This window comes from Aquarana catesbeiana, linkage group LG04, assembly GCF_042186555.1.
Source record: "Aquarana catesbeiana isolate 2022-GZ linkage group LG04, ASM4218655v1, whole genome shotgun sequence".
In the NCBI taxonomy this organism is placed as follows: Eukaryota; Metazoa; Chordata; class Amphibia; order Anura; family Ranidae; genus Aquarana; species Aquarana catesbeiana.
Window position 1 is genome coordinate 504,487,756 of NC_133327.1, and position 22,000 is coordinate 504,509,755.

A 22,000-nucleotide genomic window follows, 5' to 3' on the forward strand; every position below is an offset into this window, starting at 1 on the left:
TTGCCAAAGATATCTGTTGATCATAGATTGGGCCTAAATAAAGAACATGTTAGGCACTGGGATAGGTATGGTCCTAAATAGGTATAGAAATTGTGGTAGCAGTACCATTTTAAAGGCTGCAAGTCTCTCGGACCAGGATAATTCTGTTTTTGCTAGATCATGGAGTTTGGGGTGTAGTTTGTCTAAGAATATAGAATAATTTGCTTTGAACATTTCTTCTGTCTTAGGTGTTAAGGTGATGCCTAAGTAATTTATACCAATGGTGCTCCACGTGTATGGGTATAATTGTTCCATTTTGTACTTAGTTTCAGGAGGTATATTGATGCCAAGGATGTATGACTTGGCGTTTACTTTGTAGTAAGATATACTGTTAAACACTTTGAGTGTTTGATGTATTGAGGCTAATGAGGTCTCCACATCTGTGATCATGAGTATAACATCATCAGCAAATAGACTGATGGTGTGTGCTGAATTGCTAAACCTATGTCCTGTAATTTGAGGGTGGTTGTGTTTGTAACTCGCCAGAGGTTCCATGAGAAGGTTGAAAATTAATGGTGAAAGTGGGCACCCCTGGCGAGCTCCATTTGTAATATTAAATGGAGTGGAAAGTGCCCCTGAGGTGTAAACCTGGGCAGAGGGCTTGGAAAATGATGCCATAATTGCAGAAAATATGGTGCTTTGGAATCCAAACTTCTCCAATACCCTGGCAAGATATCCCCAATGTATCTGCCTTCTCTGCATCCAAAGCTAGGAGCAGAGAAGGCGTTCCCTTCAGATTTGTGTGGTGGATTATGTTAATTAAACGCCTTGTGGCATCAGTGGTTTGACGTCCTTTTGTAAATCCGGATTGGTTCGTATGTATTAACTGTGGAAGTATGTTTATCAGCCTTAGTGCAATCAGTTTGGCATATGGTTTCAGGTCGTTATTAAGCAATGATATCGGCCTGAAATTCTGTGGAAGAAATGGTTCCTTCCCTGGTTTAGGCAGAATGATTACGAGTGCTTTCAACATTTCTGATGGGAAGGAGGAAGAGGCAGCTGCAGTGTTGAAAATATTGGTTAGGTGGGGTGAGAGGATGTACTTGAATGTTTTGTAGTATTCTCCTATGTATCCATCAGGACCTGGGGACTTGTTTAGTGGTAGCCTATCTATAGCATAAGATACTTCCTGGATTGTGAAGAGAGAATTAAGGTGCTGTAGTTGTGTTGGGGTTAATTGGAGAAGAGATACTTTCTTCAGAAAGCCCTTTATAGCCTCGGGGGTTGGTTGTATGGTATGTGGATCATCTGCTAAGTATGTACAGAGATCCATAATAATGGCTAAATGTGTCGGCAATTTTTTGTGGGTGTTGATGTTTATCTTTAGTGATCGGGTATTGGATGTACGGTATCTTGGTTTTGTACCTGTAGCCCCGTAAGCGTTGTGCTAGGAGTTTCCCCGCCTTGTTACCATTTACATAATGGTTCATATTTAGACGTCTAATAGACTTTTCAAAATTTCCTAATAGCAGCAATCAAAGATCATAACAGTGTTGTGATAATTGTTTAGAAATTGAGGGTGTGGGTTTTTGTTTATTACTGATTTCTAAGTTGTGAATTTTGCTTGTGAGATCCTGTATTTGCTGTTGGTACTGCCTCTTCTTCTTTGCCCCCAGTTTAATAAAGATACCCCTCATGAACGCCTTATGGGCATTCCACAATGTAAACTTATCATCCACAGAATTCACATTATCGCTAAAATATTGCATTAAATGTTGTTCAAATATAGTTTTAGTAGGGTTTTCCTGTAAAAGAAGTGGGTTAGCTCTCCAGATGGGAACAGGGTTCGAGGAATATGAGTCTCTGATTGTCAGAACTACAGACGCGTGATCTGACCACATAATCTCATTTATGGATACTGCTACAGTTCTGGACAAGGTCCATTGATCTACTAGGAATAGATCAATTCGTGAGTATGACCTGTGTGGTGAAGAAAAACAAGTGAAGTCTTTTTCCCCTGCATGAAGGCATCTCCAGGTGTCGAATAAGTTTTGCTGATGTATGGTGTTTTGAAACGTTTGGATTTTCCTGATGGGGGTAGAAGTGGAATCAAGTTGTGAGTCTGGGATAAGGTTGAAGTCCCCACAGATCACCAGAGCTCCTTTTTGGTGGGCCCGTATCTTCTGAAAAGTTCTGTTAAGAAAGCGTATTTGGTTGGAATTCGGGGCGTAAAGGTTCACAATAGTGTACGTTGAGGAGTTGATATCGCAAATTAATATTATGAACCGTCCTTGTGGGTCTACAATCACTTCATGGAGTTGAAATGAGACAGTGTCCCTTATTGCAATAAGGACTGCTCTTTTTTTTTAATCTGCGTTTGCAGTAAAGATATGGAGAAACTGTTTATTTGTGCATTTTGGGGGGAACGAACTATTAAAATGCGTTTCCTGAGCACATAGGACATCACTTTTAAATTGTTGAGCTTCCTTCCATAATGACTTACTCTTGACAGGATGGTTAAGTCCTTTGGTATTTATAGAAATAAATGTCACCCCCATGTGGACAAAGTAGATTTAGATGTTTGGCATTCTGTGTTCATGAAAATTCTTTTGTGAGTGGAGAGTACCCTCAAGTGGTCAGAGCTGATATAGATCATTTGGTTAAGTGCTAGGCAGACCATAGATTTGTTGTACTCACAGTTGGAAGTGCAGGCATCTTTCCAGCCTGGCGGTGCTATTGAATTCTCTTTGGAGGTGTTGACCTGGGAGAAACAGTAGTGACTGCATCTGAGAACTGTAAAGTAAGCTGTAAGTTCTGACTGCGGTGGAAAAATATAACAAGAAAAAAATAAAACTGACTGTGAACATAAAAACTTGAACTTTGAATAACGTTTGAACTTTTCAAGTGAACATTGTGATCCAAGTATGGGTATTTCATACCCATATGCAGCATTTGCTGCTCAAGTAGTATCAGGGGGGTGAGTTTGTGAGCCGAGAGAGACTGCTCTCCCCATAGAACAAAAGATAATACTTATTAGCTTTCCAGGCAGTCAGTGCCTTTTAGCATTCTTAGCTGTTACCTTTTGCCATCCAGGATCTGCATGGGGAACACTCCCAGGGGAGCCAGGCCTGCTGGCAGGCTCTTGAAGTATCTGCCATTCCTTAAGCAGGGACAGACCTTTTTCCAGGGAGTCTATGATGAAAGTATGACCCTCTTTGGTAATCGTGATTTTTGTGGGGAAGCCGCATCTGTAGTTGATCCTATGATTCCTAAGGGTTTGGTAATTGTGGTGAGGCTTCTTCTTTTTTGGAGAGTGTACTACGATAGATCTGCAAAAAAATTGCAGATTTTGATGCTGAGGGGGAATATTATCCTTAGTGCGCATTGCAGACATCAATTTTTCTTTTGCATGGTAAAAATGTAACCGTAGTATTACATCCCTAGGGATCTGATCGGGGAGGTATTAAGGTTTGGGCAGGCGATGGATCCTGTCTACAATCACATCTAGATCCTTGGAGTCAGGAAGGATTTCTTTAAACAGAGTAGTGGCGTACTCATGCAGGTCTCCTTGCTGTACAGACTGTGGGATCCCTTTGATTTTTAGATTGTTCCTTCTATTCCTGTCCTCCATGTCAGCCATTTTAGATTTTAACCCTTCTATTACCTCCTCTTTTTCATCATGGGCATCTACCAAATCGTTCACAGTATCTGCAAACTCCCCCATCTTGTTTTCAATGTGCCCACTCTGGATTCTACAGCCTGTATCTCCTTATTGAACTTATGGCAAGCATGACATCATGTCAGTTTGGATTGAGCTCCTTAGGGACAGTAACATTTCCTTTAGTACTGTGTCCATAACTGGCTGATTGTTCTTTGGGAACACCTCAATGCTGTCAGGTAGCTCTCTAGTGTCCTCCCCAGAATCAGTGCTGGGGCTGGCTGTGGGGCTGCATCCAGAGCCATCCATCCACAATTTGGCTTTAGCTGGGCTTTCAGACTGAGGGGTATTAGTGTAGGATTGCTGGCTGTCTGGGGACCCAGAGTTAGCAGGAGTGGAATGTGTGTTATGGGCCAGGGTGGATGAATGGCCTGCACCATCTTGCCTACCTCCATGTGTCTACCATGATACAAAATCCGTCAGTTTCTGGGGCTTCCTGAGGTCTTTTCTTTTCCTGGCCATGGTCATCGATGCTGTGATGTGCATATCGCTCTGTTCTTGGGGTGAAAACCTTCTCTGGAAAGTCGCTATTAGCCGCTGTTTATCTGTGAGGAGAGGAGCTCAGCTCTCACACATCCATTTCGCTCCGCTGCCAGCCATGCCCCCCCAAATTTGCTTTTCTAAAACTTTTTAGAAAAAAAGGCCTTTGTTCTGGCACATTAAATCCTTTGAAGATTATCAATAAAATGATATTAATCCTTTTGGACTTCGGGTACAGATCTTCCCATCCTTTGAGAAGATTGAACCTGAGTTCAAGATGTCGTGGTAAACAATGAATTAATGATTTTTTTGATTCAAGAATATCGCAAGAGAATGGTGGAATTGCATATAAAAATAGATGCCTTAAATACTCAATTAACAAAATTTAAAACTCATACCCTTCATGATCAATTATAAAAACAACTCAGAGAACATTTTGACAAATAAAGATATTTTAGTTAAAAAGACAAAAAATTCTTCAGTGATAAAAAGGCCTTTCAGGAGGAACGGGCATATAGATGGAGTGAGAATTATAGAGTATCCAACCCGAGCAATACATATGCTCGTGTTCCCCATCGCACCAATAATAGAAGCAAGATATCTCAAACGCCCAAACCTGCCATCAGCACCAATGGCCACTAATGCACGTAGACGTCAGAAATGTGGTCACCCGGCCAAAATCTCGAACTACGACATTACTGACACAGATGCATCTTCACCCTCACAAATTAGAGAATATTCTAATCAATCCAAGTCCACTCACGCTCACACCAAAACTTCTCACCAATCTAACACTTCTACATCCACCTCACTTAACGGTTCATCTCGCCAAATCGATTTTTTAGACCGTATGCGTGCACAAACCAAGAAACACCGAGAGAACCTACACAACCAACCACACAAACACAAGAAGACTTACCCACTCACCAACCATTAAACATTATTAATTTGTCGGATCATGTTCTCTCAACTGATGAAATAAAAGTCTTGGAGAAAGGCCTCACTTTTTGTCCAGTAGCACAGACAGACAAATTTGAGGCTGTCAAAGATGTGCACCTCTTTGTAGGCAATCTCTTACTTAAATCCCTCTATACCAATATCTTTACAATCACTGAGTGACAACTCAGCAATTACAATTAAACCGGCCGACAAACGCAGGAACATTGTGGTACAAAACAGTTTTGATTATGTTGAAATGTGCAATAGAATCTTGGACAACCCTCAATGGTACAGATCTATACCTAGATCTATCATTGATGGTTTTATAGGATAATTTTATGTGTTAGTTGACCAGGCCTATCACCACAATGTCATCAATAAAAATACTTTGGAATATATAAGAACTAGCTTCCCCAGGGAGGCAACTTTTTATGCACTCCTCAAAATACATAAAAATACTTATCACCCAACAGGAAGACCAATTGTCTCAGGCAGAGGCATACTTACAGACAACCTCAGCAAATTTGTTGATAGACTCTTACAACCCCTGGTTGAGGCCCTCCCATTGCACATTACGATTCATTTGCTTCAGGTTTTGGATGGCTTCCATGTTGACAGTGACACATACTTGGTTGCCATTAATGTGGAGGCCCTAAATAGCTCAATTCCTCATGATCTGGGACTCTCTGTAATGTAGCATGTGCTACTTCACTCAAATATGTTCCCTGACCCTTTAGTCCAATTTACTATAGTATCCCTTGAGTTTATACTCAAACACAATTACTTTTCATTTAATGGCTCCCACTACCTTCATGTACAAGGCGTTGCCATGGGGACGTATTGTGCCCTGGCATACGCCGACTTGTACCTAAGGGAGTGGGAGAAATTATTACTATCTGATGGTGCCGCTGGTGTCTTTTCTGGGCATGTCAAGGCCTGGTACCGTTACAAAGATGACATTATCTTGCTGTGGAGTGGCCCTAGTGCTGTCCTTTTTGAATTTTTGGAACATATGAATGCAACCAATACATTCAATTTAAAATTTACTATGACCTATGATTAGGGATGAGCTTCGAGTTTGAGTCGACCTCATGTTTGACTCGAACATGGGCTGTTCGCAAGTTCGCCGAACAGCGAACAATTTGGGGTGTTCGCGGCAAATTCGAATGCCGTGGAACACCCTTTAAAAGTCTATGGGAGAAATCAAAAGTGCTAATGTTAAAGGCTTATATGCATGGTATTGTCATAAAAACTGTTTGGGGACCTGGGTCCTGCCCCAGGGGACATGGATCATTGCAAAACTGATGTTTTTTTGGGAGCAGTGATTTTAATAATGCTTAAAGTGAAAGAATAAAAGTGTATTATCCCTTTAAATTTCATACCTGGGGGGTGTCTATAGTATGCCTGTAAAGGGGCGCATGTTTCCCGTGTTTAGAACAGTCTGACAGCAAAATGACATTTCAAAGGAAAAAAAGTCATTTAAAACTACTCGCGGCTATTAATGCATTGCCGGTCCGACAATACACATAGAAGTTCATCGATAAAAACGGCATGGGAATTCCCCACAGGGGAACCCGAACCAAAATTTAAAAAAAAATGATGTGGGGGGTCCCCCTAAATTCCATACCAGGCCCTTCAGGTCTGGTATGGATATTAAGGGGAACCCCGGCCAAAATTAAAAATAAAAATGATGTGGGGTGTCCCCCTAAATTCCATACCAGGCCCTTCAGGTCTGGTATGGATATTAAGGGGAACCCCGTGCCAAAATAAAAAAAAGGTGTGGGTCCCCCCAAAAATCAATACCAGACCCTTATCCGAGCACGCAACCTGGCAGGCCGCAGGAAAAGAGGGGGGGACGAGAGAGCGCCACCCCTCCTAAACCATACCAGGCCACATACCCTCAACATTGGGAGGGTGCTTTAGGGTAGCCCCCCAAAACACCTTGTCCCCATGTTGATGAGGACAAGGGCCTCATCCCCACAACCCTGGCCGGTGGTTGACAAGGGGACCCCCAGATCCCGGTCCTCCCTCCTGTGTGAAATGGTAAAGGGTACTTTACCCCTACCATTTCACTAAAAAACTGTCAAAAATGTTAAAAATGACAAGAGACAGTTTTTGACAATTGCTTTATTTAAATGCTTCTTCTTTCTTCTTTCTTCTTTCTTCTATCTTCTATCTTCCTTCATCTTCTTCTTCTTCTGGTTCTTCTGGTTCTTCTGGTTCTTCCTCCGGTGTTCTTGTCCAGCATCTCCTCCGCGGCGTCTTCTTCCCTTCTTCTCCTCGGGCCGCTCCACATCCATGGCATGGAGGGAGGCTCCCGCTCTTCTCTTCATCTTCTTCTCTTCATCTTCTTCTCCGGGCCGCTTCGCATCCATGATGGCATGGAGGGAGGCTCCCGCTGTGTGACGCTTCTCCTCTTCTTCCCGGTGACCCCGCCCCCTCTGACTCACGGGGACATGATGGGACTTCCCCGTGGCATCCCCCGTGATGCCACAGGGAAGTCCCGTCAAGTCACCGTGCGTCAGAGGGGGCGGGGTCACCGGGTGGCCCCGCCCCCCATTATTTAAGAACCGTCAGAAGAGGAGAAGCGTCACACAGCGGGAGCCTCCCTCCATGCCACCATGGATGCGGAGCGGCCCAGAGAAGATGAAGAGAAGAAGATGAAGAGAAGAGCGGGAGCCTCCCTCCATGCCATGGATGCGGAGCGGCCCGAGGAGAAAAAGGGAAGAAGATGCCGTGGAGGAGATGCTGGACGAGAACACCGGAGGAAGAACCAGAAGAACCAGAAGAACCAGAAGAAGAAGAAGATGAAGGAAGATAGAAGATAGAAGAAAGAAGAAAGAAGAAACATTTAAATAAAGGAATTGTCAAAAACTGTCTCTTGTCATTTTTAACATTTTTGACAGTTTTTTAGTGAAATGGTAGGGGTACCCCCTTACCATTTCACACAGGGGGGAGGGCCGGGATCTGGGGGTCCCCTTGTTAAAGGGGGCTTCCAGATTCTGATAAGCCCCCAGCCCGCAGACCCCCACAACCACCGGCCAGGGTTGTGGGGATGAGGCCCTTGTCCTCATCAACATGGGGACAAGGTGTTTTGGGGGGCTACCCCAAAGCACCCTCCCAATGTTGAGGGCATGTGGCCTGGTACGGTTCAGGAGGGGGGTGCTCTCTTGTCCTCCCCTCTTTTCCTGTGGCCTGCCAGGTTGCGTGCTTGGATAAGGGTCTGGTATGGATTTTTGGGGGGACCCCACGCCATTTTTTTTTAAAATTTTGGTGCGAGGTTCCCCTTAATATCCATACCAGACCTGAAGGGCCTGGTATGGAATTTAGGGGGACCCCCACGTCATTTTTTTTTAAATTTTGGCTGGGGTTCCCCTTAATATCCATACCAGACCTGAAGGGCCTGGTATGGAATTTAGGGGGACCCCCGCGTCATTTTTTTAAAAAAATTTTGGTTCTGGGTTCCCCTGTGGGGAATTCCCATGCTGTTTTTATCAATGAACTTCTATGTGTATTGTCGGACCGGCAATGCATTAATAGCCGCGAGTAGTTTTAAATGACTTTTTTTCCTTTAAAATGTCATTTTGCTGTCAGACTGTTCTAAACACGGGAAACATGCGCCCCTTTACAGTCATACTATAGACACCCCCCAGGTACGAAATTTAAAGGGATATTACACTTTTATTGTTTCACTTTAAGAATTATTAAAATCACTGCTCCCGAAAAAACGGCCGTTTTTAAAACTTTTTTTTGCATTGATCCATGTCCCCTGGGGCAGGACCCAGGTCCCCAAACACTTTTTATGACAATAACTTTGCATATAAGCCTTTAAAATTAGCACTTTTGATTATTCATGTTCGTGTCCCATAGACTTTAACGGTGTTCGCGTGTTCGACAAATTTTTTGCCTGTTCGCATGTTCTGGTGCGAACCGAACAGGGGGGTGTTCGGTTCATCCCTACCTATGATGCATGTAAAATCTCTTTTTTAGATTTAACAATTACTAAACATCAAGACGGCTCCCTTCAAAGTGAGCTGTACAGAAAACCCACAGCTGGGAATACCATTATGGCAGCTTCCAGTTTCCATCCCAAACCTCTATTGGCATCTGTTCCATTCGGACAATATATCAGAGCTAGACGCAATTGCTCTAGCGATGATTTGTTTGAGAAAGAAGCCCATCTACTTAGAACAAGACTACGAGCTTGTTGTTATACTAATAGTATTCTCAAAAGCATACAAAAAAGCTCAAATTAAAACCCGTAGTGATCTTCTTTTTCACAAAAAAGACTCTGCACCCACAAGAGTTATTACCAAATATTGTCAACAACATGGACAGATCAGGGCCATCCTACAAAAATATTGGCATTTGCTCAGCATGGACATAATACTAGCGCCATTTGTCTCTACCCAACCATTAATCACTTACTGCAAAGCCTCTTCTTTGCGTGATAAATTAGTTCATAGTGAAAACAAAATCACTAAACAGTGCAGTACTAAACCGTTAGGGACCTTCAGATGTGGCAATTGCAATTTTTGCCAATATATGGACATTGGAAAGAACATAGACTTACCCAATGGGCAAAAATTCAAACCAAGACACTTTGTCAACTGTCGCGCAGTTAACAAATAACAGTGTAACTGTTATTATGTGGGTAAAACCAAAATAGAATTTTGGCGAAGATCTTACAGACACAATGTTAGCATTAAAAAGAGAGACCCTGGCCTCCCCTTAGGCAGACATAGCCATACAGTACATCATGATCACACTCCCAAAGTGCGATTTTTGGCACTTGATCACATTCCAAACAACCCGAGAGGGGGAGATCTAAATAAGCAACTCTTACAGAGTGAATTGAGGTGGATATTCCGCTTTAACGCAACCGTACCTCCAGGCCTCAATGAAGTGTTTAGCTTCAAACCATATTTGGAGGGCTTTCATTCAGGCATATGTGAACTTGTTTTGTAGAAAAACTCTCTGTCTTCATTTCCTTTTTATCCCTACTTTGTTATAGTTCTCTATCCATGCATGTATGAAGGATGTATGAAGGATATCCTTACTGGTGTATATATTTCTATGTATCTAGGTATAATCACATTGATAATATTATAGCCACAGACTAATTTGTTGTGGTATTATTTTGCATCATTATGCACTATCCATTTTATACTTTGATTATTGTCTTTAGACTGTCCAAATACATTTTAAAGCGGAGCGCCGCCGAAAAATTTTTTTTTAAAAGTCAGCAGCTACAAATACTGCAGCTGCTGACTTTTAAAACATGGACACTTACTTGTCCAGGGCGCCCGCGATGTCGGCACCCGAGGCCGAACTGTCTCTCCGTCCTCGGGTGCTGCCGCCTCCATCTTCGGTAAGGGAATCAGGAAGTGAAGACGTGCGGCTTCACTTCCCGGTTCCCTACTGCGCATGCGCGAGTCGCGCAGCACAATACGGATGGTCCCTGCTGCCTCTGGGACCCGAGTGTTTCCCAGCAGGCAGCAGGGAGGGAGAAGGAAGTGGCGTAAATAACCGCAGATTCTGTGGCTATCTATGCCGGAAGTGGGTACAGATACCTGTAATATACAGGTATCTGTACCCCCTCCCCCCTGAAAGGTGCCAACTGTGTCACCGGAGGGGGGGAGGAATCTGATGAGTGGAAGTTCCACTTTTGGGTGGAACTCCACTTTAACTATGTGTTCTATTAGAGAACTTGGGTTGTGCACACTTGTGGTCCTCACCGCCACTGACCACGGGGTGTCCCTGTCACTTCCGGGTCCCCATGAGACCTTCTATCCACTTCCCTAGCGAGTCATTTTCCAGCCGTGATCCCAGGTGGGCTTTTCTGGTTTTTGGGCAGTAGACCTGTTGTCCGGAATGAGAAAGGCCCCTGTGGTGAGGTCGTTAGGTTGGCCGTGCCTGGGGAACTTCCAGCCCGCATTTCTACATGTGGGTTGGGTCCCTTCCTGTTTGTGTCTCAGCTTGAGGCACGGACGCATGGGACGTACGCATGCTGGTGATGTTGCGATGCAGGGCGTCACTTCGTCTGGGAGCATCTGAACACACAGCCGCGCCTACTGCATGAAGCGGTGTGTGTGTGTTATCTGGCCCCAGCTGACTCTGGTTTCTTGTTAGCAATCACGGTCAGCTGCACTCACCTGTCACTATATAATGTATCTTCCGGGCCTGGACAGTCATTCTGATTGTGCCACACCGCTGCATTGACATCTACTCAAACAAACTGCTTTAGGTATGCCATTAATACTTTTTGTATGTTATTAAGAGCTTAGATCTGTCTATCTCTATATTGGACATTTATTGGTCTAGCTATCCACTTTTGGACCATACCTGTTAAACTGGTTTATACTTATGGATACTTTCGGTGCTAAATACTGCACTTATATTACCCTGGTGCTTTCTTTATGTTTATACCTACAGACTTATACCAGTCAAACGGTGGTATATACCCCATAGTGGCCGGTTAGCCATTGCTGACTTCAATCATCACTGGTAGGGTGCTCTTGCAGTGGCTTTTACTCTCCCACTTCCAGATTTGTGCTGTCGCTGGCCATTGTGCCCCTTTGTTCCATCTTGCAGTGGTTTTGACTGCCTGTGGACCCTAGAGTAAGTACAGACGTTAATTCCACCCCCCCCATGTGTCCGATGTCGGCTGATTTGTTTGTGTATTTTTAACTCATTGTCCTGTCTCTATGAACCAAGGTTTAGCATGTAGACCAGTTTTTAAGGTGTAACACTAATGGGAAACCTATCCTTTATTAAGATTATTGTTGTACTAATTTATATTATATTTACATTGTAGAAAAACTAAATGATTGTTATAAGTGACATTAAGAAGACCTCTGAAGAAGGACATCACCATCCGAAACATGTCAGGTGTCATTTTCAGCATTGATCTCTGATAGCCCAGACACTCTGTACAGGGCAGCTAAGTTTCATGTCCATAATGTCTGTAATGTCTACATTTTTTATGACTAACTTTTTTGATACATGAATGTATTTTGAATTATATATTGTGAATAATAAACATATATTTTTTACTACACCTTTGGTCCGTCTGTTAAAATCCTGAGGGGTTATACTGAGCCTGGTGCACTAGGTTTTTTTTAGAGCTTAGGACAGGGTCAGGATTAGATTTGTTTACTACTTCATGCTGTCGTATTTCTGTTAATAAATGGTCTATAAGCGGCTGCCTTTTCCTCTTAGTCCTGGCCCCAAGTTTATGAAAGTGGTTGTAAAGCCACTTGTTCAATAACATACGATCCCCTGTATTTAATAACGATATGTGCCCCGGTGTTTGTGTTTTATAAAAAATATGGCAGTTTCCACCTTATTTCACATCGTCTACCGGCGCTTATGTGACTCCTCGCCTCTCTCCTCTCCTGGACTGACAACTACAGCAAGAGGGGCCGAGAACTCCCACTGACATCAGCAGGGGAGGAGAGGAGGAGAGGAGCAGAGAGGCTAGGACTCATGTGGAGGCAGAAGGCACTGTGAAAAAAGGTAGAAATTGTCATTTTTTTTATAAAACACAAACATTGGGGCACATATCATTAGTAAACACAGGAGATTGTTTACATATATCACAAGTATTATAGCAGCAGGAGGGGAAGGGGCGGGGAGCAGAGCGGCACTGTCACTAGCTGATAGGCGGGGGGGGAGAGCTACAGATGACGGAGGCACATAAACTGACCACGGTGTCAGGGGCTCAGCAGCCATGATAAACTGTAGTCAGTTTACAGGGGGGAGGGCAGAACCAGGCAGGATCAGTCAGGTATTTCAGGTGATAGAAAGGGCCAAATGACACAACACAAGCACTATACTGCATAACATGTTTTGAGGGAACAGGATCTATTTTGTTGTAGGGTAACAAATGTTTTAAACATTCCTTGCATATAAGACTTGTGAGTGTTCCACACTATAAATGGATCAGTGACAGAACCATCATTTTACTGAAAGAATTCCAAGAGGTACTTCTCCAAGGCAGCCTTTATGCCGTGTACACATAACCAGATTTTCCAACGGGAAATGTTCGATGTGAGCTTGTTGTCAGAAAGTCCGACCATGTGTGTGCTCCATCGGACATTTGCTGTTGGAATTTCCGCCAACAAATGTTTCTTAGCAGGTTCTTAAATTTTTCGCCAACAAAACTTTGTTGGCGGAAAGTCCGATCGTGTGTACACAAGTCCGCGCACAAAAGTCCACGCATGCTCAGAATCATCTTGTAAAACAAGCGTTCGTAATGGAGATAGCACATTCGTCACGTGGCAAATTTTGAAATCTCTCAATGCAGCGCATTCTCTTCTTCTTTATAATGCTAGAATAATGATTTTTTTTGTGTTGTTGATGATATTCACAGAGTTCTGACAAACTGATTTTTTATTATTTCTCGTGATCTCATGAATAATCTTTTTTTTTTCTCATGATCTCCATATTTTGTTTTTTTGTTTTTGTTTTTTCTAGTGATCTCCATAATATTTTTTTGTCATTTTGTGTGTCAAGTTACCACAGCACCATTATTATCTTGTATTTTTTAACCTCAAAGTGATACAACTATGTTGTGCCCCTTGTTAATTTGACATTGTATTTTTGAAATGCATCTGCCTATTCACAAACAAACTGTCCTTTTTGAAGTAAAACACATAGCCAAGTATTTGTCCAAAAAAATATTGACATTTAATAAGGGTCCTAACAAAATAAAGAGGAAGGCAGTTGGAATTGGTGAAGCCTTTGTACCCCAGGGCAGACATCAATTATTTGACTGGCAAAATTGGTAACCTGAGGAGTCCATTTATTAGGGAGCGCAATACGATCCAGGACTCTGAGAGATTGGGAGCAGCAGCAGATGACATATATGTCCCGAGGCTGTGGTCTTACAACAGGCTGCGTCTTTTGCCAGACCACACCAAACCCAGGCCATCGCTCCCAACACTTCCTTCCACACTGCCTTCCATGCTGCTGTGGTGGGTTGGGTGGCTGTGTTGTTGGTGGTGTTGCTGGGGGTGGTGGTATTGCTGGAGGTGGTGGAGGAGTATGGCCCAACTCACACAGGTGGCTTTTATTTGTGAGTTGGCCCCCCATCCCCTTGTTTAGGGCCTGAAGAATGATCTCAAAGATTTTGGCCTTCTCCATGCATTCCAGTTTACTTGCTGTCAACCCATACGACTCGGGGCCACCAAGGATCCTTGTTAGTACTGCAGTAGCCTGGCAAATTTAAGTAGTCACTGACTCTTCCAGGTTCCTCGCCTTCCTCGTCCTTTTGGTTGGAAGGCAGAGGGGAGGAACCTGGGATTTGGTTTGGCTGCTTGCCACGGCCTCCTCCTGGCTGAGACTTTCCTGTGTATGAAAATGGTACATAGTTTTAGTTTTTTGTTCATCGATCACACACAATTTTGAGCTCATGACTGTTACAAATTGAATGTTAACAAATAGAAAAGACTATCCTTCTGACCCCAGTATTTTTCATTCTTGTCCAAATCATTTGGCTACTATTGTCTATTGATATGTAAACCACTTTGTTAAACCAGAAATTAGCTATCAATAACTACTAGTTAACATCATTCAATGTTTGACAAGAAATATGTTCAACAATGCTATACCTGGCTCAAACTGGGCTCCTCCACATCTTTTTCCTGGGTGTAAGGCCCAAGTTGGACTTCAGGAGCCTCATCTGATGTTGAAGGAAGTATGGAAGGAAGTGTGGAAGGAAATATAGATAGTGATGACCTGGGTTCACTCTGGTCTGACAAAAAATGCAGTCTGTCGTAGTACCACAGCCTGAGGACAAATATGTCATCTGCTGCTACTCCTGATCTCATGGAATCCTGGACCTTTTTGCGCTCCCTATTATATGTACTCCTCAGGCTACCAATTTTGGCCTTCAAATAGGTGATGTCTGCTGTGGGATACACAGGCTTTATCAATTCCATCAGTTTCTCCAGCACTGCCTTCCTCTTTAGCTTGTTGGAGTAGTCACTGTTTTTGACTTGCCAGAGACATAGCTGTTCCCTGTACATGTCCGGGAATCTGGGCAGGAAGTCTGGGTCAGTAAATTTATCAACCATTTTCTCTGCAAGATACAACACAAGACAACCCCTAATGTCAGACTAAACTCTCCTAATCTTGTCCCAAAATAGGCCTCAATCTCTAAAGCAGTATAGGCCACTAACCACTGATGTCTCAAGTTAAAATTGTACCTTTGTTTGCACGATCGGCTTTTATGATCCTCCATCCTCCACTTGCAGATTGTATATATGACGCCCACGTGTTATGCTTTATATACACTGCGCATGCGTGAAACTCCGCCTCTGTCCTTCTTTCTAGTGTATTCCCCGCCTCTTCTCTTTCAGGGCAGAGGGAAAGCACAAGGTGGAGACACAGTAGGTGCCTGCAGAGAGCAGCAACGACGAGGATGAGGAAAGCCCAGAGCAAGACAGTTCCAGATCCAGGACGAGATATAAGGCCTCAAATATGTTCTTTGTAAAGATGGTGGAGATGGTGGACATCTTGAAGCGGGCAGACTACGATGGGAAGTATGGACCGTACAGCAACCCATATGTGAGAAAGGCCAAGATCATGACTAAAGTTGTGAGAAGTCTGCACAGGAATTTTGGGGTACGACGATCCAAGAAGCAATTGAGGAAACGCTGGTCAGACCTGAAATTGAGGGAGCATGATCAGTATAGAAAGATCAGGAAAGTGCTTCTAAAAAGTAAGTATTTGTCGTGTGTTCCTACTACTATTAGTACTTTAGTACTGCTCCATATGCTTTTCTTTACTGTTGTACAGTTTAAAATGGCAAGTTTGAGGTTCGTGGGCACAGTAATCGTTCATAGCAAACATTGTTCGTTCGACCACTAATACAACGTTTTTGGCAGATGCAGGTTAACTACATTTGTTCAGGCCTATCTGTATGAAAAGAAGTTTAGTAGATTGTTGTCTAGATGTGTTTGTAACTATAATGCGATGCAAACTAGATTCAGCGTAAGGAGAGGACACTCAGCAGCTGTTGACACATCTGGAAGCAGGAGCACTAGTGTGGAACACCAGAACAACCTTTTTATGGTGTCCCACGTAGGTGCTCCAGTGGATACTAGGGGTCTCTCCATGTGTGAAACTTGCACAAAATAGGTAGGTATTTCAGATTTTGAAAGGAAAAAAATTATGTCTTCAGCTTGGAACTCTGCCAAAACAGATAATTGGACAACACTTCCAAGCAATTTTTTTATATTACTATTTCTCGCCTCAAATATCTGTCTGCTAATTATACCTTTTTTGTATTCACATAGGGGAGAAAAGAATCGGGACATCTGAGGACTCCAGGAACCCCACAACTCCTGAAGAAGGGGAACTTAAAACACAACATGAGGATGTTGATCCTGAGGTTCAGGAAGTGGGCGAAATGGTGACCACAACAGGTCAGTGTCTGAGACCACAGCTTCAGGTAATAGATGTATGCCTGCATATTTATAATACATGGTGTTGTTTCTTACTTTTAGGTGATGTGGATGTTGTGGAAGAGGAAACTCACTTCAACAGTGCAAGTGCACAATCCTCATCAGCGAAATAATGGTATGCAATTGGGATTTAGAAAAGGTCAAGGAAAACATCAATGCTGTTGAAAAAAGATGGACCAACATCATTGATGTTTTAGCCAAAATCTAAAAAAATAAAAATAAATAAATGTTTTTGTTATTGATTATGTTTTTCAAAGTAATTTGAAAGACACATTTTGAAGATTCACACAGTGTATCAACATATGCTAGCTCACATCATGGGGGATCAATGTACATGTTTCGGGGGTGCAACCCCTTTCCTCTCATTTACTTTAGTTGCGAGAAAGGGGTTGCACCCACAAAACTCGTACATTGATATCCCATGATAGCAGATACACTGTGTGTTTTGTGCCTTTATCAAAATATATGTAGGCAAAAGACACACATTTTAGACATGGGATCATGATTAGGGATGAGCCGAACACCCCCCGGTTCGGTTCGCACCAGAACCCGCGAACGGACCGAAAGTTCGCACGAACGTTAGAACCCCATTGACGTCTATGGGACTCGAACGTTCGAAATCAAAAGTGCTCATTTTAAAGGCTAATTTGCATGGTATTGTCCTAAAAAGGGTTTGGGGACCCGGGTCCTACCCCAGGGGACATGTATCAATGCAAAAAAAACTTTTAAAAACGGCCGTTTTTTCGGGAGCAGTGATTTTAATGATGCTTAAAGTAAAAAAAAAAAAAGTGAAATATTCCTTTAAATATCGTACCTGGGGGGTGTCTATAGTATGCCTGTAAAGTGACGCGTGTTTCCCATGTTTAGAACAGTCCCTGCACCAAATGTCATTTTTAAAGGAAAAAATCTCATTTAAAACTGCTTGCGGGTTTAATGTCATGTCGGGTCATGGCAATATGGATGAAAATCAGTGAGACAAACGGCATGGGTACCCCCCCAGTCCATTACCAGGCCCTTTGGGTCTTGTATGGATATTAAGGGGAACCCCGCACCCAAATTAAAATAAGGAAAGGTGTGGGGCCACCAGGCCCTATATACTCTGAACAGCAGTATACAGGCGGTGCAAACAAGACAGGGACTGTAGGTTTGTTGTTAAGTAGAATCTGTTTGTAATTTTGAACATTTTTAACGTGTTTAGCTCCAGCCAAAAAATCTTTTCTAAGCTTTTTGGAAAACATAGGGAAGGGTTATCACCCCTGTGACATTTGTTTTGCTGTCTTTCCTCCTCTTCAGAAGATTTCACCTCACTTTTTTGTCCCAATGAAAAATGTTTTTTGAAAATTTGGGTTTTTTTGTGGAACAAGGATTGGAAAGCATCAGTGGAAAGGAGAAATTGTTTTCCCATATTAACTCTTACAGGAGAGAATTTCCCTTCCTAGGGGTAGATTTCATCTCACTTCCTGTTGTCTCCTTCCGTTTGCAAGTAGGAGTCGTTTGTAAGTTAGATGTTTGAAAGTAGGGTCCTGCCCTATATACTCAGCAGAAATTTGGGCCTTAGGTGTTGCTGTGGCCACAACACTGTAAGCCCTCACAGGGCCCTGCTGTGAAATATTAGATCAAGAATTGTAATTACATGCCCCTGTTGAACAGGAGCTGAAAAATTAGGCCTTAGGCACTGGTGCTGGTGCCACAACACTGCAACCCCTCACAGACACTCTAGTTGGAACGCAGGAACGAGCCCTGCTGCAAATTATTGCTTCAAAAATTGTAATTACACGCCCCTGTTAGACAGGGGCAGAAAAATTGGGCCTTAGGCACTGGTGCTGGTGCCACAACACTGCAACCCCTCACAGACACTCTAGTTGGAACGCAGGAACGAGCCCTGCTGCAAAGTATTGCATCAAAAATTGTAATTACACGCCCCTGTTAGACAGGGGCAGAAAAATTGGGCCTTAGGCACTGGTGCTGGTGCCACAACACTGCAACCCCTCACAGACACTCTAGTTGGAACGCAGGAACGAGCCCTGCTGCAAAGTATTGCATCAAAAATTGTAATTACACGCCCCTGTTAGACAGGGGCAGAAAAATTGGGCCTTAGGCACTGGTGCTGGTGCCACAACACTGCAACCCCTCACAGACACTCTAGTTGGAACGCAGGAACGAGCCCTGCTGCAAAGTATTGCATCAAAAATTGTAATTACACGCCCCTGTTAGACAGGGGCAGAAAAATTGGGCCTTAGGCACTGGTGCTGGTGCCACAACACTGCAACCCCTCACAGACACTCTAGTTGGAACGCAGGAACGAGCCCTGCTGCAAAGTATTGCATCAAAAATTGTAATTACACGCCCCTGTTAGACAGGGGCAGAAAAATTGGGCCCTAGGCACTGGTGCTGGTGCCACAACACTGCAACCCCTCACAGACACTCTAGTTGGAATGCAGGAACGAGCCCTGCTGCAAAGTATTACATCAAAAATTGTAATTACACGCCCCTGTTAAACAGGGGCTGAAAAATTGTGCCTTAGGCACTGGTGGTGGCGCCCAGAACCAAAAATGTTCTTACAAGCTATCAGCGTGATGATTGAGGAGGAAGAGGATAATTACTCAGGGATAGTCACTCAGCATCAGCATAGGCAGTCTTTGAAGGGATCTGAGATTTCAAAAAAAATTATTCGGTTACATCAGCATCAGGTGCTTGGTAGCTGGTGGTGATCCAAGACTCATTCATTTTTATGAAGGTCAGCCGATCGACCGAGTCGGTGGACAGACGCACCCTGTGATCGGTTACCACGCCTCCAGCAGCACTGAATGTGCGTTCCGAAAGAACGCTGGATGCAGGACAGGCCAGTAGCTCAATTGCATACTGTGCAAGCTCTGGCCAGTGATCCATCCTCAAGACCCAGTAACCCAGAGGATTTTCGGTGGGAAAGGTGTCCAAGTCTGATCTTGCCCCTAGGTATTCCTGCACCATGTAAAACAGACGCTGGCGATGGTTGCTGGAACCGATCATACCTTGGGGCTGCGGACCAAAAAATTGTCTGAACGCATCGGTCAGACGGCCACCTTCTCCACCGCTCCTTCTTTGACTGACCGAAGCCTCAGCAACACGTTGTCCAGAAACAGGAGTTTGTAACCTCCCAGTCTCTGGGAACGCGTTGCACAGACCTTTCTGCAAGGCCTCCCGAAGATGTTTCATCCTCTGCTCCCTCTGCGATGGCAAGATAAGGTCCGCAACCTTACCCTTGTAACGTGGATCAAGGAGGGTTGCCAGCCAGTATTGGTCCTTCTCCTTGATACCACGAATACGAGGATCCTTACGCAGGCTTTGCAGGATCAGGGAGGCCATGCAGCGTAGGTTTGCTGAGGCATTCGGTCCGGAGTCCTCTGGGTCACTAAGAACGACATGGTCCGCAGCCACCTCCTCCCAGCCACGTACAAGTCCATGTGTTTCTTGGGACTGATCCCTTAAAGACTGCTGCTGATGCTGAGTGCCAGGCTCCACCTCCATACTGACACAATCTTCCTCCTCCTCCTCTTCCTCCTCGTCCTCTTCCTGTGTGATCGGCGGGCACGCAGGAACACTGTCTGGATAAAGGGGGCCTTGAGAGCTAAGGAAGTCCTCCTCTTCCTGCCTCTGTTCTGCCTCAAGTGCCCTGTCCATTATTCCACGCAGCGTGTGCTCCAACAGGTGGACAAGGGGGACAGTGTCACTGGTGCATGCACTGTCACTGCTCACCATCCTCGTGGCCTCCTCGAATGGTGACAGGACAGTGCATGCATCCCTGATCATGGCCCACTGGCGTGGGGAAAAAAAAACAAGCTCCCCTGACCCTGTCCTGGTGCCATAGTCGCACAGGTACTCATTGATGGCCCTCTGCTGCGTGTGCAGCCGCTGCAGCATGGCCAACGTTGAGTTCCACCTGGTGGGCATGTCACAGATTAGGCGGTTCTTGGGCAGGTTAAACTCCTTTTGGAGGTCCGTCAGCCGAGCACTGGCATTATATGACCGGCGGAAATGCAGACAGACTTTCCTGGCCTGCCTCAGGACATCCTGTAAGCCCGGGTACCTGCCCAAGAACCGCTGCACCACCAAGTTAAGGACGTGAGCCAAACAGGGCACATGGGTCATTTGTCCCTGTCGGAGGGCAGAGAGGAGGTTGGTGCCATTGTCGCAAACCACCATTCCTGCCTTAAGTTGGCGTGGCGTCAACCACCTCTGAACCTGCCCCTGCAGAGCTGACAGAACCTCTGCCCCAGTGTGGCTCCTGTCCCCCAAGCACACCAGCTCAAGCACCGCATGGCATCTTTTGGCCTGCGTACTTGCGTAGCCCCTTGAACGCCTACGGAGCACCGCTGGTTCCGAGGAAGAGGCCATGGAGGAAGAAGAAGAGGAGGGGGTGGAGGAGAGAGGTGTGTCACAATCAGCATTTTGGAGGCGTGGTGGCGGAACAACCTCCAACACTACTGCACCTTGTCCTGCATCCTTCCCAGCTGCCAGCAGAGTCACCCAATGCGCCGTGAAACTTAGGTAACGTCCCTGTCCATGCCTGCTGGACCATGAGTCAGCGGTAATATGCACCTTACCGCTGACCGCCCTGTCCAGCGAGGCATGGACATTGCCTTCCACATGCCGGTAGAAAGCCGGAATCGCCTTCCGTGAGAAAAAGTGGCGTTTGGGTACCTGCCACTGAGGAACCGCACATTCCACAAACTCACGGAAGGGGGCAGAGTCTACCAACTGAAAAGGCAGCAGTTGAAGTGCTAGCAATTTTGCCAAGCTAGCATTCAACCGCTGGGCATGTGGATGGCTGGGAGCAAACTTCTTTCGGCGGTGCAGCAGCTGGGGCAGGGAAATTTGCCTGGTACAATCTGACGTCGGTGTACCAAAAGCAGATTGCCCACAAGTACTTGGCTGTGACACACCTAATTCTACACCTTCATTCCTCTCACTGCAGGTCTCAGAGAGGACTGAAGGTCTAGCGGGGTTGGAAATCTCAGCTGATGAGGAGCAAGGAGAGATCCTCTTTGTTCTTTGGTGTGGGTCTTTTAGATACGCTTGCCAACGAACTGCATGGCAGGTCAACATATGTCTGGTCAAGCATGTGGTACCCAAGCGGGAGATGTTTTGGCCACGCGAGATACGCTTGAGACATATGTTGCAAATAGCAGCGGTGCGATCTGATGCACTCGTCTCAAAAAAGGCCCACACCAAAGAACTTTTTGAATAACGCACAGAGACTGCAGCGCCCTGCACATGTGGAGCTTTGGGGTGTGATGCAGTCAATGTGCTGCCCTTAGGCTGGCCCCTGGAGGGCATCCTGCCTCGTTGGTGATGTGCTGCCGCCTCCTCCTCCTCCTCCTCCTCCTCCTCCTCCTCTCTCCTATCAGGCACCCACGTTGAGTCAGTGACCTCA